We start from the raw sequence: 14,558 nt of genomic DNA on the forward strand, positions 1-14,558 counted from the left end.
CAAATTCAAAAATTAACCAGGCATGGTGGCAAGTGCCTGTAATCCCAGCTACTCGGGAGGCTGAGGCAGGAGAATCGCTTGAATCCGGGAGGTAGAGTTGCAGTGAGCCAAGATTGCACCACTGCCCTCCAGCCTGGGCAACAGTGAGACCCTGTCTCAAAAAATAAAGGTCTCCCTCTGTTGCCCAGACTGGAGTGCAGTGGCACGGTCATAGCTCACTGCACCCTTGACCTCCCAGGCTCAAGTGATTCTCCTGCCTCAGCAGCTGAGACTACCAGCATGCATCACTATGCCTGAATAATTTTTTAATTTTTTGTGGTGATGGTCTCGCTATGTTACCCAGGCTGGTTTTGAACTCCTGGCCTCAAGTGATCCTCCTACCAGGACCTCCTTGCAAAGAGCTGAGAGGACAGGCATGAGCCACCATGCCCGAATCCCCGAAGCTACCTGTTCCTTGAGCACGATGTGTAGCAAGGGGAGCTGGAGTGAGAGCAGCACCATGGAGAAGGGACAGGATCGTCACCCTGAGCTGTGTGACGTTAGGCCAGGCCCTTCTTCTCCAAGCGAGGTCAAACACATGGGTGATTTCGGGAGCCTGTGCCTGCTCAGACAGCCTGGATTTAGCTTCCTAGGTGGATGGGAACCTGTGAGGGTTTAGAGATGCTGGGAGAACTTTTTCCTGGGAGAGCTTTCCAAACAGAAAACAAACAGAACCACCCTGGGCCCCACTGAGGGAGGATCCTACCAGAAGCCCTCACCACTGTTGTGCTCCACGCTGGTGGTGATGGTGATGTCATCGATGTAGGTGGTGGGTGTTGTGTACAGAAGCACCGACCGCTGCAGTCCCGCGTAGTGAAAGAAATCAAAGTCTGTTTTCTGGACAAAGTAACCCTTGGGATACCTAGCATGGGAGGACTGAGGTTTGCTGGGCCCTTACCCTGGGTCCCTTGACCTCAGCTCACTGGCCTCCCCGGCCTCCCCAGATCCAGGGCTTCTACTCTGCGAAGGCCACCCTGTGCCTAGCAGGAAGACCACGGGGTGGGACGGGAAGGTGGGTGTGTGCGGTGGAGACAGGATGGTACCCACTTGGAGGTGCTGGTCATGTAGTGGATGGTCCCTGGTGGCAGGGTGGAGGGCATGAGGATGTTGTTGATGGCAATAGTGATGCAGAGGCAGGAGGGCAGGGGCCCAACCTCGACCGGGCTGCTGATGTCAGCCCCTCATGCTCTAGCGAGTCGATCCTATTCACCCACTGCAGACACAGGAGATACGGGGAGGGCATGGCAGGTCAGAGCAAGAGGCGGGGCCCTGCTATCGGGCACTCCCTCACATAACCTGCAGCATGGGGCTCAGGGGTCTGCCAGCCAGGCAGGAAGGATGACATCCCAATGGGGTAGATCAGGCCACCTATCCCCCTATACAGGGCACAGCCGCCAGGGTAGCGCAGGGCCCCCCACCATCCCACCGCAGGAGACAGGCTGTGAGTGGCAGTTGGGGTCCCATGCTGTTCAGCAGCTGTGCCCACTCAACCCACCCTGCCTGCTCCTGGCTGCACTGACCACGATGGCATAGGAGTGGGCAGTGCCAATCCTCAGGACCACTCTTGTGTGCAGATCCTGGGTCCATTGCTCTGGCAGGGTCACCTCCCATTCGTACCACACCTACCTGAAAAAATGCCACAACCACTAGTCCTGGCCGATGTCATTGAAGCTAGAGGGAACCCACATGTCCAGGGTGGGGCCCAACTGCAGAGAGAAGAGCCAGGTTCAGCTCCTAGGCCCCCAAAGGGATCCAGGACAAGTATGCTGCACAGCTGTGCCCCCAGGCCTAGTGTAAGCCCTGACACATAGCGGGGAATCTTGGTGGAATGGACAGATAACTTGCTGATGACAGGTGAACTGCCAGGGCGGTTTGTGCACCTGGGTCAGTGGGGCCAGGAGTTCCTCCTCGGAGTGGATGGGGCCCAATATCTCCCGAGACAAGTGAGAGCCCAGAGACTCATCCCAACCCGAGGCAAGAGGATTCAGACCCATGACTAAGAGGCAGATGACCCACTGCCTGTCACAGGGAGGAAGGCTGGTTGGGGGGATGGGGGGTACTTTGCTTAAGACACTGTGAGTGGGGCGCACACTGGCACTCAGCCCTCTCCTCTCTTCCTCCTGTACTGAATGCCGTAAAGTCAGAAAAAGAGGATGCAGACCAGGCAAAAGCAGCCCAGACTTGGTGCCACTTCTCTGCTGACCACATCCAAGTCAGGAGGGGACCAGGGGTGGTGTCCTTGGTCTGATGTCACATCCTGTCCTCTATCAGAACCTTGAAAACCAAGGGACCTTCCTGCCTCGGCAGAGTTGACCTCAGGATGCCTAAACTGTCCCCTCCTCCCGATCCTTGGGCCCAGCTCTGTGCGGCACGTGCCGCTCTGGCCAGATGGGTGTCTGGGTGCTCATGCCTGTAATCAGCACTTTGGGAGGTCAACGTGGGAGGATGGTTTGAGGTCAGGAGTTTGAGACCAGCCTGGACAATGTAGTGAGACCCTATATCTTAAAAAAAAAAAGGCTTTTTGTTTTTCTTTTTTGAGACAAGAGTCTCACTCTGTCACCCAGGCTAGAAGTAGCATGATCTCGGCTCACTGCAACCTCTGCCTCCCAGGTTCAAGCAATTCTTCTCCCTCAGCCTCCCAAGTAGCTGGGATTACAGGCATGTGCCAACACACCTGGCTAATTTTGTAGTTTTTTTTTTTTTTTTTTTTTTTTTGAGACGGAGTCTTTGCTCTGTCGCCCAGGCTGGAGTGCAGTGGCACGAACTCGGCTCACTACAAGCTCCGCCTCCCGGGTTTACGCCATTCTCCTGCCTCAGCCTCCCGAGTAGCTGGGACTACAGGCGCCCGCCACCTCGCCCGGCTAGTTTTTTGTATTTTTTAGTAGTGACGGGGTTTCACCGGGTTAGCCAGGATGGTCTCGATCTCCCGACCTCGTGATCCGCCCGTCTCGGCCTCCCAAAGTGCTGGGATTACAGGCTTGAGCCACCGCACCCGGCCAATTTTGTAGTTTTAGTAGAGATGAGGTTTCACCATGTTGGGTGACCTGGTCTTGAACTCCCAACCTCATGTGATCTGCCCACCTCAGCCTCCCAAAGTACTGGGATTACAGGCTTGAGTCACAGTGCCCGGCCCAGGCAAATTTTTAAAAACATTTATTTTAGAAATGGGGTCTCACTATGTTGCTCAATGTGGTCTCAAACGATCTTTTTTTTTTATGAGATGGAGTCTTGCTGTCACCCAGGCTGGAATGCAATGGTGTGATCTCGGCTCACTGCAACCTCCACCTCCTGGGTCAAGCAATTCTCCTGCCTCAGCCTCCCAAGTAGCTGGGATTACAGGCAGCCATCACCACGCCTGGCTAATTTCTGTATTTTTAGTAGAGATGGGGTTTTGCCCTATTAGGCTGGTCTCGAACTTCTGACCTCGTGATCCGCCACCAAGCCCAGCCCTCAAAAGATCTTTCCACCTCAGTCTCCCAAGTAGCTGGGACTCCAGGCATGTGCCACCACACCTGGCCAAGTTTTGTAATGTGTTTCCAGTCTTTATAACATTAGGATCTTGGACTTAGGCGTCCCAGTTCCCATGATCATGGTAAGCAGAGTACTTTTTTTTTTTTTTTTTAATTATCTTTTTTTTTTTTTTTTTTGGCTGGGCATAGTGACTCATGCCTGTAATCTCAGCACTTTGGGAGGCTGAGGTGGGCAGATTGCTTGAGCTCAGGAGTTTGAAACTGGCCTAGGCAACATAGCAAAACCCCACCTCTAAAAAAATACAAAGATTAGCCAGGCGTGGTGGCACATACCTGCAGTCCCAGCTACTTGGGAGGCTGATGTGGGAGGATTGCTTGAGCATGAGAGGTTGAGGCTGCAGTGAGCTGTCATCATACCACTGTACTGCAGCCTGGGGGACAGAGCAAGACCCTGTCTCAAAAATAAAAATTAAAATTAAAATTAAAAATATATATATATATATGGGTAGTACAGGAAGAAGTAACATTAGAAGTCTGGGTGCAGTGGCTCATGCTTGCAATACCAGCATTTTGGGAGGCTAAGGCAGGCAGATCACCTGAGTTCAGGAGTTCAAGACCAGCCTGGCCAACATGGCAAAATCCCGTCTCTACTAAAATACAAAAAATTAGCCAGGTGTGGTGGCACACACCTGTAATCCCAGCTACTCGGGAGGCTGAGGCAGGGAAATCGCTTGAATCCCAGAGGCAGAGGTTTCAGTGAACCAAGACTGCGACACTACGCTCCAGCCTGGGTGACAGAGCAAGACTCTGTCTCAAAAACAAACAAACAAACAAAAAGAGAAAAAAGAAATAATATTGGATATATATGGACCCAGAAGCTCATGTATGTGAAGTATTTCAAGTCATCAGAGAAGTACAATTGTAAGCATATAATTTCATTCTTTTTGATACCTCGTCGTAATGTATCATCACTCCTAACAGAATGGCCTCAATCATTTGGTGTGTGAGATCTCACACACACAGAGTTTTTGTTTTGTTTTGTTCACATGTTTTAGAGACAGGGATGTGCTCTGGCACCCAGACTGGAGTGCAATGGTGCAATTATAGCTCACCACAGCCTCCAACTCCTGGATTCAAGCAACCCTGCTGCCACAGCCTCCTGAGTAGCTGGACACAGGTGCATGCCACCATATCTGGCTAACTTTTTAAAAATAGAATTTGCATTTTTATGAGAATTATGTGCACTAGAAGTTATTACAGTTCTTGTGTTTATAGGGTACAAACTTGTACCAGTGCTATAAACAATGATAATATCTTTTCATGAAGTCACAGCCCAGTGTATCAGTTCACACTTTTTTTGAGATGGAAACTCATTCTGCCTCCCAGGCTGGAGTACAATGGCACAATGTTGGCTTACTGCAACCTCCAACTCCTGGATTCAAGCGATTCTCCTGCCTCAGCTTCCCAAGTAGCTGGGATTACAGGCACGCAACACCACACCCGGCTAATTTTTGTATTTTTAGTAGAGACCGTGTTTCACTATGTTAGCCAGGCTGGTCTCAAACTCCTGACCTCAAGTGATCCACCCGCTTCAGCCTCCCAAAGTGCTGGGATTACAGGTGTGAGCCACCACACGCAGCCAATTTTTTTTTTTCCTTGGAGACAGATCTCACTCTGTTGCCCTGGCTGGAATACAGTGGCACCATCACATCTCACTGCAGCCTCGACCTTCCAGGCTCAAGTGATCCTCCCATCTCAGCCTCCCAAGTAGCTGGGACCACATGCATATACCACCATGTCCTGCTCATTTTAAAATTTTTGGGTGACATTTTGGGGTCTATGTTGCTCAGGCTGGTCTGCCTGAAACTTTTTGGCTCAAATGATCCTCCCACATCACCTCCCAAAGTGCTGGGATTAAAGGCGTGAGCCACCCTGCCTGGTCTCTTGGTGCACTTGAAATATAATTCATACTCCTTACTACTGCCAAGAAGACTTCGTGTGACCCAGTCCCTGCTCAGTTCTTACTCTCATTCACGGTTCTCCAAACATTCAAGCCACTTTTTCTTCCTTAAAAGCCCATTCCTGCCTCAGAGACTTCGTATGTGTAGCTCCTATAATTTCCGCTCGTCACTGAAGCCTCAACTCAAATGTGGCATCCTCAGTGAGCTCCCCTCTGCCCACTTTTTAAATTATGACAACTAACCATAGAAGTTCACAAAATATTTCTTTCTCCCTTTTTTCAGACACGAAGTGGAATTGCATGTCTTTGACCCTGTCACGTGAGGGGTGACCATGTGACTTTTTTGGTCAATGAAATGTAAACAGCAAATTTTTTTTTTTTTTTTTTTTTTTGAGAGAGGGTCTTTGTCACCCAGGCTGGAGTGCAGTGGCATGGTCTCAGCTCACTGCAACCTCTGCCTCCCAGGCTCAAGTAATCCTCCCAACTCAGCCTCCTGAATAGCTAGGACTACAGGTGCATGCCACCATGCTGGGCTAATTTTTTGTAGAGACGGGGTTTTGCCATGTTGGCCAGGCTGGTCTCAAACTCCTAAGCTCAAGCGATCTGCCCTGCTTGGCCTCTCAAAGTGTAGGGATTACAGGCATGAGCCACCATGCCCAGCCTTAAACAGCAAAAAAAAATTTTTTTTGACGTGTAATCTCACTCTGTTGCCTAGGCTGGAGTGCAGTGGCATGATCTTGGCTCACTGAAACCTCTGGCTCCCAGGTTCAAGTGATTCTCCTGCCTCAGCCTCTCAAGTAAGTAGGACTACAGGCATGTGCAACCACATCCAGCTAATTTTGTGTATTTTTAGCAGAGATGGGGTTTCACCACATTGGCCAGGTTGGTCTTGAACTCCTGACCTCAGGTGATCCACCCACCTCAGTCTCCCAAAGTGCTGAGATTACAGACATGAGCCACCGCGCCCGGCAAACAGCAGTATTTTTAAGAGCCAGTGTCTGATTTTCTGCATCTCGTTTTCCTGCCTTGGTGATCATGGAAGCATGTGTGAATTTAAGCATCCCTCAGCTGGGATCCCTGAGCAACTTATGGAAATCATAGCCCCCTTTCCAACCTGTGATGGATGTGTAGCATGAATGAGAAATAAATCTTTATTGACTCAAACAACTGAGGTTTTGGAGTTTGTGACTGCAGCCTAATTAGCCTATCTTGACTGATACACCATGTACCAGACGGACCCTCATCTACCTGTATTATCTCATCTACTTCTCACAACAACCCGATAAAGTGGCTAGTCCTCTTAGGTTGTTACAAAGGAAGAGCTGAGGCTGAGGGTGGGTCATTTGTCTCTCTTTTGTCAAAAAGAGATTTGTTTGGCTCACGGTTCTGCAGGCTGTACTAGAAGCATGGCCCCTGGCATCTGCCTCTGCTGCGGCCTTGGAAGCTTTCACTCATGGCAGAGGGTGAAGGGGAGCTATGTGCAGATCACATGGCAAAGGAGGAAGCGAGAGAGCGGAGGTGCCAAGCTCTTCCAACAACTAGTTCTTTAACTTTTTAACTTTTTTTTTTTTTCTTTTTTTGATAGGGTTTCGCTCTTGTTGCCCAGGCTGGAGTGCAATGGCATGATCTTGGCTCACAGCAAACTTCACCTCCCAGGTTCAAGCGATTCTCCTGCCTCAGCCTCCCAAGTAGCTGGGATTATAGGCATGTGCCACCACACCCAGCTAATTTTGTATTTTTAGTAGAGACGGGGTTTCTCCATGTTGGTTAGGCTGGTCTTGAACTCCCGACCTCAGGTGATCTATCCGCCTCAGCCTCCCAAAGTGCTGGGATTACAGGTGTGAGCCCCTGCACCCAGCCAGTTCTTGCAGGAACTAAGAGTGAGAATTGGCCAAGTGTTGTGGCTCACACCTGTAATCCCAGTGCTTCTGGAAGCCGAGGCAGGGGGATCACTTGAAGTTAGGAGTTCAAGATCAGCTTGGCCAACATGGTGAAACTCCATCTCTACTAAAAATACAAAAATTAGCTGGGCGTGGTGGCTGGCACTTGTAATCCCAGCTACTTGGGAGGCTGAGGCAGGAGAATCCCTTGAACCCAGGAGGTGGAGGTTGCAGTGAGCCGAGATAGCACCACTGCACTCCAGCCTGGGCAACAGAGTGAGACTCCATCTCAAAAATTTTTTCAAAAGCCAGGCACGGTGGCTAACACTTGTAATCCCAGCACTTTGCGAAGCCGAGGCAGGTGGATCACCTTAGGTCAGGAGTTCGAGATCAGGCTGGCCAACATGGTGACACCCTGTCTCTACTAAAAATACAGAAATTAGCCAGACGTGGTGGCGAGTGACTATAATCCCAGCAATTCGGGAGGCTGAGGAAGGAGAATTGCTTGAACCTGGGAGGCAGAGATTGTGGTGAGCCGAGACACTGCCATTGCACTCCAACCTGGGCAACAAGATTGAAACTCCATCTCAAAAAAAAAAGAAAAAGAAAACATTTTGTAGTCAGGGTCTCACTATATTGCCTAGGCTGGCCTTGAAATGCTGGCCTCAAGCAATCCTTCCAGCTCAGCCTCCCAAAGTGTTGAGGTTACAGGCATGAGCCACCATGCCTGGCCTCACACTTTCAAATTTATGCCTGAAGAAGAAATTGACAGAGTCATGGGTTTTATTATGCACTCATACAGAGAGAGAAAAGCAAATTGCCAATTTTCATCCTCTGTGTTTATATACATATATATGAAATGTAGTTTTTATTTTATTTATTTATTTATTTTGAGACAGAGTCTCACTCTGTCACCCAGGCTGGAGTGCAGTGGCATGATCTTGGCTCACAGCAATCTCTGCCTCCCTGATTGAAGTGATTATCCTGCCTCAGCCTCCCGAGCAGCTGGGACTGCAGGCGCGTGTGACCACGCCTGGCTAATTTTTTGCATTTTTAGTAGAGACAGGGTTTCACCATGTTGGCCAGGCTGGTTTTGAACTCCTGACCTCAGGTGATCCATCCCACAGTGCTGGGATTACAAGCATGAGCCACTGCACCTAGCGGCGGAGTTCCTTATATTTAGAAAACAAAATAGTAAAAACCAGCAATGTTCCAAAACAATAACCACAATTATGCTTTATTAGTTCATTCAATCCCATGTAATTAATTCTTGTTCTGCTTGATCTTGTGTTAGCAGTTTCATGAATGTCAGCTTCTCCGCTAGAGAACTGGGAATTCTTAGTTCATTGATAGGATCTCAAAGTTATTAAAACTATCTTGTCATTAAGCATTTTGTAGCTGAAACTACAGGATTGCGACACCACACCCAGCTAATTTTATTTATTTTTTTGACAGGCTGGAGTGCAGTGGTGCAGTTTTGGCTCACTGCAACCTCTGCCTCCCAGGCTCAAGCAGTCCTCCATCTCAGCCTCCCGAGGAGCTGGGATTACAGGCATGCACCAACATACCTGGCTAATTTTTAAATATTTTGTTAAGACAGGGTCTCACTGTGTTGCCCAAGTTGTCTTGAACTCCTGGACTCTTGAACAATCCGCCTACCTCGGCCTTCCAAAGTGCTGGGATTACAGGCATGAGCCACTGGACCGGCCTATACAACGTTTTATATTCTTACAAGTTTCTTTCCTTCTACATTTTCCACTTTCTCATTCTGGAACAATTCATTCTACTTTGTGACAAAATGATTCTTTTTTTTTTTTTTTTTTTGAGATAGAATCTCACTCTTGCCCGAGCTGAAGTGCAGTGGCATGATCTCAGCTCACTGTAACCTCTGCCTCCTGGGTTCAAGCAATTTTCTGTCTCAGCCTCCCGAGTAGCTGAAATTACAGGCACCCACCACCATGCCCTGCTAATTTTTGTATTTTTAGTAAAGATGGGGTTTTACCATCTTGGCCAGGCTGGTCTTGAACTTTGACTTTGTGAACCACCCACCTTGGCCTCCAAAAGTGCTGGAATTACAGGCATGAGCCACTGTGCTCGGCCATCTCTTTTTCATTAATGGAAACATATCCTTCATACCTCATACCTTTTCTTATAAAAAACACCCTATATTCCTTGCATACTTTTCATACAGAGTCATTTCCTTTCACCCTTATTACATTTAGTAGGTCAATTATATATATTGATTTGAATTCTTAACCCTTCCTAGCCTCAAACTCCAGGGCTCAACAGATCCTTCTGCCTTATCCTCCAGAGTAGCTGGGACTACAGGCATGCACCAGCATGCCCTAATATTTGTATTCGTAGTAGAGATGGGGTTTCATCATGTCGGCCAGGCTGGTCTCAAACTCCTGAGTTCAGGTGATTCACCCACCTCAGCCTCCCAAAGAGCTGGGATTACAGGTGTGAACTACCATGCCCAGCTGACACCTTCCGTTTTCATTGTCAATCTAATACTGGGAATCACATCTCTTCTTTCTTTCTTTTTTTGAGACAGAGTCTTGCTCTGTTGCCTAGGCTGCAGTATAGTGGCACCATCTTTTCTCACTGCAGCCTCCACCTCCTGGGATCAAGTAATTCTCCTGCCTCAGCCTCCCGAGTAGCTGGGACTACAGATGCACACCACCACACCTGGCTAATTTTTGTATTTTTTTTTTTTTTATTAGAGTTGGCATTTCACCATGTTGGCCAGGCTGGTCTTGAACTCCTGACCTCAAGTGATCCACCTGCTTTGGCCTCTCAAAGTAATGGGATTACAGGTGTGAGCCACCACACCTGGACCATATAGAAAGGTTTTAAAAGGCAGGGAGGCTGAGGTTACAGGCAAAGTCATCAATCATAAAATGGTTTGGCCCCAAAAGGCAGGATATCTTGAAGCATCTTGGCTAGGCTGGTCTCGAACCCCGATCTCAGGTGATCCTGCCTCAGCTTTCCAAAGGGCTAGTATCAGGGGGAGCCACCTGCAATATTTCAACGTAGGTTCTTTCTATTTTCCCTAAGTGTCGGCCAGTCTGGGAAATAAAGAGAAAGAGTACAAAGAGAGGAATTTTACAGGTGGGCTGCCAGGGGTGACATCACACATCAGTAGGTTCCGTGATGCCCACCTGAGCTGCAAAAGCAGAAAGTTTTTATTAGTGATTTTAAAAGGGAAGGGGGTATACGAACAGGGAGTAGGTCACAAAGATTACATGCTTCTGAGGCCAACAAAGATCACAAGGCAAAGGGCAAAATTAGAATTACTGATAAGGGTCTATGTTCAGCTGTGCACGTATTGTCTTGATAAACAACAGAAAACAGGGTTCAAGAGCAAAGAAACGGTCTGACCTCAAATTCACCAGGGTGGGGTTTTTTCCCCACCCTAATAAGCCTGAGGGTACTACAGGAGACCAAGGTGTATTTCAGTCCTTATCTCAACCGCGTAAGACAGACACTCCCAGAGTGACTGTTTATAGACCTCCCCCCAGGAATGCAATCCTTTTCTTAGGGTCTTAATATATTCCTTACTAGGAAAAGAATTTAGTGATATCTCTCCTACTTGCACGTCCGTTTATAGGCTCTCTGCAAAAAGAAAAATAGGGCTCTTTTTGCCCAACCCCACAGGCAGTCAGACCTTATGGTCATCTTCCCTTGTTCCCTAAAATTGCCATTATTCTGTTCTTTTTCAAGGTGCAGTGATTTCAGATTGTTCAAAGACACATGTTTTATAATCAGATTTCATATTGTTCAAACACACATGTTTTACAATCAATTTGTACAGTTAATGTAATCATCACAGGGTCCCAAGGTGACGTACATCCTTCAATCAATTTGTACAGTTAATGTAATCATCACAGGGTCCCGAGGTGACGTACATCCTCAGTTTACAAAGATAACAGGATTAGGAGATTGAAGTAAGACAGGCATAAGAAATTATAAGAGTATTATTAGAGAAGTGATAAATGTCCATGAAATCTTCACAATTTATGTTTCCTCTGCTGTGGCTCCAGCCAGTCCCTCTGTTTGGGGTCCCTGACTTCCCACAACATGCTAGGATTACAGGTGTGAGCCACCATGCCTGGTGAAACCCTGTCCCTACTAAAAATACAAAAATTAGCCAGGTATGGTGACAGGCACCTGTAATCCCAGCTACTCAGGAGCCTAAGGCAGGAGTACCGCTTCAATGCGGGAGGCAGAGGTTTGCAGTGAGCCGATGTTGCACCACTGCACTCCAGCCTGGGCAACAAGAGTGAAACTCTGTCTCAGAAAAAAAAAAAGAAAAAGAAAAAGAAAAAAGAAAAGGCATAAGTGACTATTTCTCTACCCTTCCCCCAGATGCACATTGTGTATTTGGTGAAAGGCTGATCAAAGGCTGGGCATGGTGGCTCATGCCTGTAATCCCAGTACTTCAGGAGGCTGAGGCAGGTGGACCACCTGCAGTCAGGGGTTTGAGAACAGCCTGACCAAGATGGTGAAACCCTATCTCTACCAAAAATACAAAAATTAGCAGGCATGGTGGCACATTCCTGTAATCCCAGCTCTTTGGGAAGCTGAGGCAGGAAGATTGCCTGAATCTGGGCACTGGATGTGGCAGTGAGCCAACTTTGAACCACTGCACTCCAGCCTGGGCAAGAGAGTGAGACTCCATCTAAAAAAAACAAAAAACAAAAAACAAAAAAACCCACAAAAAAATTATGGCTTCAATAGAAGCTGACCAACTGATCCCCATTCCCTATCCCCCCAGCCATAACTACAGTTTTAATGAGACAAGAGACTCTAGTTAAACTTTCTCCTGATAAACGCCCACTGACCATGCACTAGTTCTGGCTGAACGACAGAAATTACACATCTGCATGCCTTTGTGTACTGAAAAGAACGTTTGACAGATAAAATCTAACTGTACATTTAAAAGTTAAGTCTGCATCCCAAAATGAACATGGACCCTATATTACATGCATATTCATTAATTCAATACACCTGTGTCAGGACCGCCTTCATGAATATTCACAGCTCCTCCTGTAACCTGTTAAATACGTGTAACCATTCTGCTGTCAGATCACCATAGAAGCTGCAGATAGAACTGATAGTGCAGAACTTAATTATTAATCAATTTAATCATTAAGATTGAATGCTGGTCAGGCATGGGGGTTCACACCTATAATCTCAGCACTTTGGGAGGCTGAAGCAGGTGGATCACATGAGGCCAGGAGTTCGAGACCAGCCTGGCCAACTTGGTGAAACCCCATCTCTACTAAAAATTTTTTTAAAAACTTAGCCAGGCATGGTGGTGCACACCTCTAATCCCAGCTACTTGGGAGGTTGAGGCACAAGAATTGCTTGAACCCAGGAGGCAGAGGTTGCAGTGAGCCAAGATCACACTCCTACACTCCCACCTGGGCCACAGAATGAGACTCTGTCTCAAAAAAAAAAAGAAAAAAGATTGAATGCTGTGTGTACTTCGAGGATAACTCTGAAAACATCCTCAGCCCTACAAGACATGCACAAGCAAACCAGTCCAGTACTATGTCTGATCCCACAATATCTGTAAATCAATGGCTCTCCTCATGATTTGTATCAGGCCTCCTCGTGGGAAAAGTTGCTCGTGATTATAGCCATGATTACAGGGATAGGAGTATTCTGCTGCTGCAGACTGTATTGCTGTTACACACTCCCCATGATGCTCCAGTGGATCTCTTCTCTAAGTCCAGGGACTTTCAAGTGCTGTCAACTCTGGGTGGATAAGTTCATTCCGTGGCCCCCTGACTATGCCCCTTTTCAATACAAAGTAGCCAGAATGAATCAGTTGCCTGTTTTCCATAGAGACAGAATGAAACTTGACAGTGGGGAGTTTGTAACCAGGGACCTCAGTTATTTAAATCACCCTCTTTCTTTTTCTTCCTTCCCTCCCCTCTGACTGCTTTACTCCTAACCTCTCTAGATACTCCCCTTCGGCAATGCCTGCTTATCCAATTATGCACTTAAAAAATTCCAGACCAGGTGCAGTGGCTCACACCTGTAATCCCAGGCTCACACGTGTAATCCCAGCACTTTGGGAGACCAAAACAGGAAGACTGCATGAGCCCAGGAGGTTAAGATCAGCCTGGGCAACATAGGGAGGCCCTGTCTCTACAAAAAAAATTAAAAATTAGCCAGGCATAGTGGCACATACCTGTGGTCCCATCTACTCAGGAGGCTGAGATGGGAGGATTGCTTGAGCCCAGGAGGTCAAGGCTTCAGTGAGCCATGATTGCACCACTGCACTCCAGCCTGGGCGACAGAATAAGATCCTGTCAAAAAAACAAACACTACTCTTGAAACAAATCAGGCAGGGAGCCACCGTGGAATTTTCCCACTTGGGAGGCGTAGGGCACAATTAGTCCACCACCATCAGGCCAAAGTCAGGTAATCACCAACCAGACCTCCGGAAGGGCAAATCTCCTAGAGAGCCGCTGGAAGAGGATCCACAGACCTGCACGCTGCACCCCGCACCACGCCCACATGCCTCTCACACCAAGCTTCCCTTTAAAACTCCTACGGTGAATTTTAAAATGTAAGATGGTACACTAGCTCACCCTCCTCTTGGTTTTCTGACTTTCCAATTAAACCTGCTTTTCCTCCCACCAACCCTCACCCCTTGTGTTCTGGCTTTTAAGTGGTGAGCAGCTGAACCTGGGTCTGGTTACATGGCCACATCATTACCTATGCGTGCGCGTGTGCGAGTGGGCAGAATTATATGGTGACATCTGAATGGGGGAGGGATCTGTCCTCAGAACTCATTTCCTCTGTGTCTACAGTCCCCACTGACCCTGGGAGAGACATCAGATCATAGGACAATTTACGACGTGACAGGCTGTGTGCAGGAGAACAGAGCCTCAATTCTTCAAGACACCTGGAATCTCCCTCCAGCCCAGGGCCTGCCTGACCCATGCTGGGTGATTCACAGGTACCCACATGTCCTTGACTCCCCTGATATCATTCACTGGAAACACTCAACCCTCGGCTCACTACAACCTCCACCTCCCAGGTTCAAGTGATTCTCCTGCCTCAGCCTCCCGAGTCGCTGGGATTTCAGGTGTGTGCTACTATACCCAGCTAATTTTTGTATTTTTAGTAGGATTGGGGTTTGACCATGTTGGCCAGGCTGGTCTTGAACGCCTGACCTCAGGTGATCCACCC

The 14,558-nt window shown here is 48.0% G+C and overlaps 1 protein-coding gene across 23 annotated transcripts in view; it reads left to right on the plus strand.

Moving 5' to 3' along the window:
* Positions 1-14,558, plus strand: part of NUPR2 (nuclear protein 2, transcriptional regulator) — a 129,603-nt gene that overhangs the window by 42,879 nt on the left and 72,166 nt on the right. For 5 of the 23 annotated variants that reach the window (XR_012090203.1, XR_012090201.1, XR_012090204.1 and 2 more), the window contains one exon: positions 14,177-14,325. The exons of the other annotated variants lie outside the window; for them this stretch is intronic. The gene's annotated coding sequence lies outside the window, so the exon portion shown is untranslated. The remainder of the gene's footprint in view (positions 1-14,176; positions 14,326-14,558) is intronic. 23 annotated transcript variants of the gene reach the window in all.

This window comes from Chlorocebus sabaeus, chromosome 21, assembly GCF_047675955.1.
Source record: "Chlorocebus sabaeus isolate Y175 chromosome 21, mChlSab1.0.hap1, whole genome shotgun sequence".
Taxonomy (NCBI): Eukaryota; Metazoa; Chordata; class Mammalia; order Primates; family Cercopithecidae; genus Chlorocebus; species Chlorocebus sabaeus.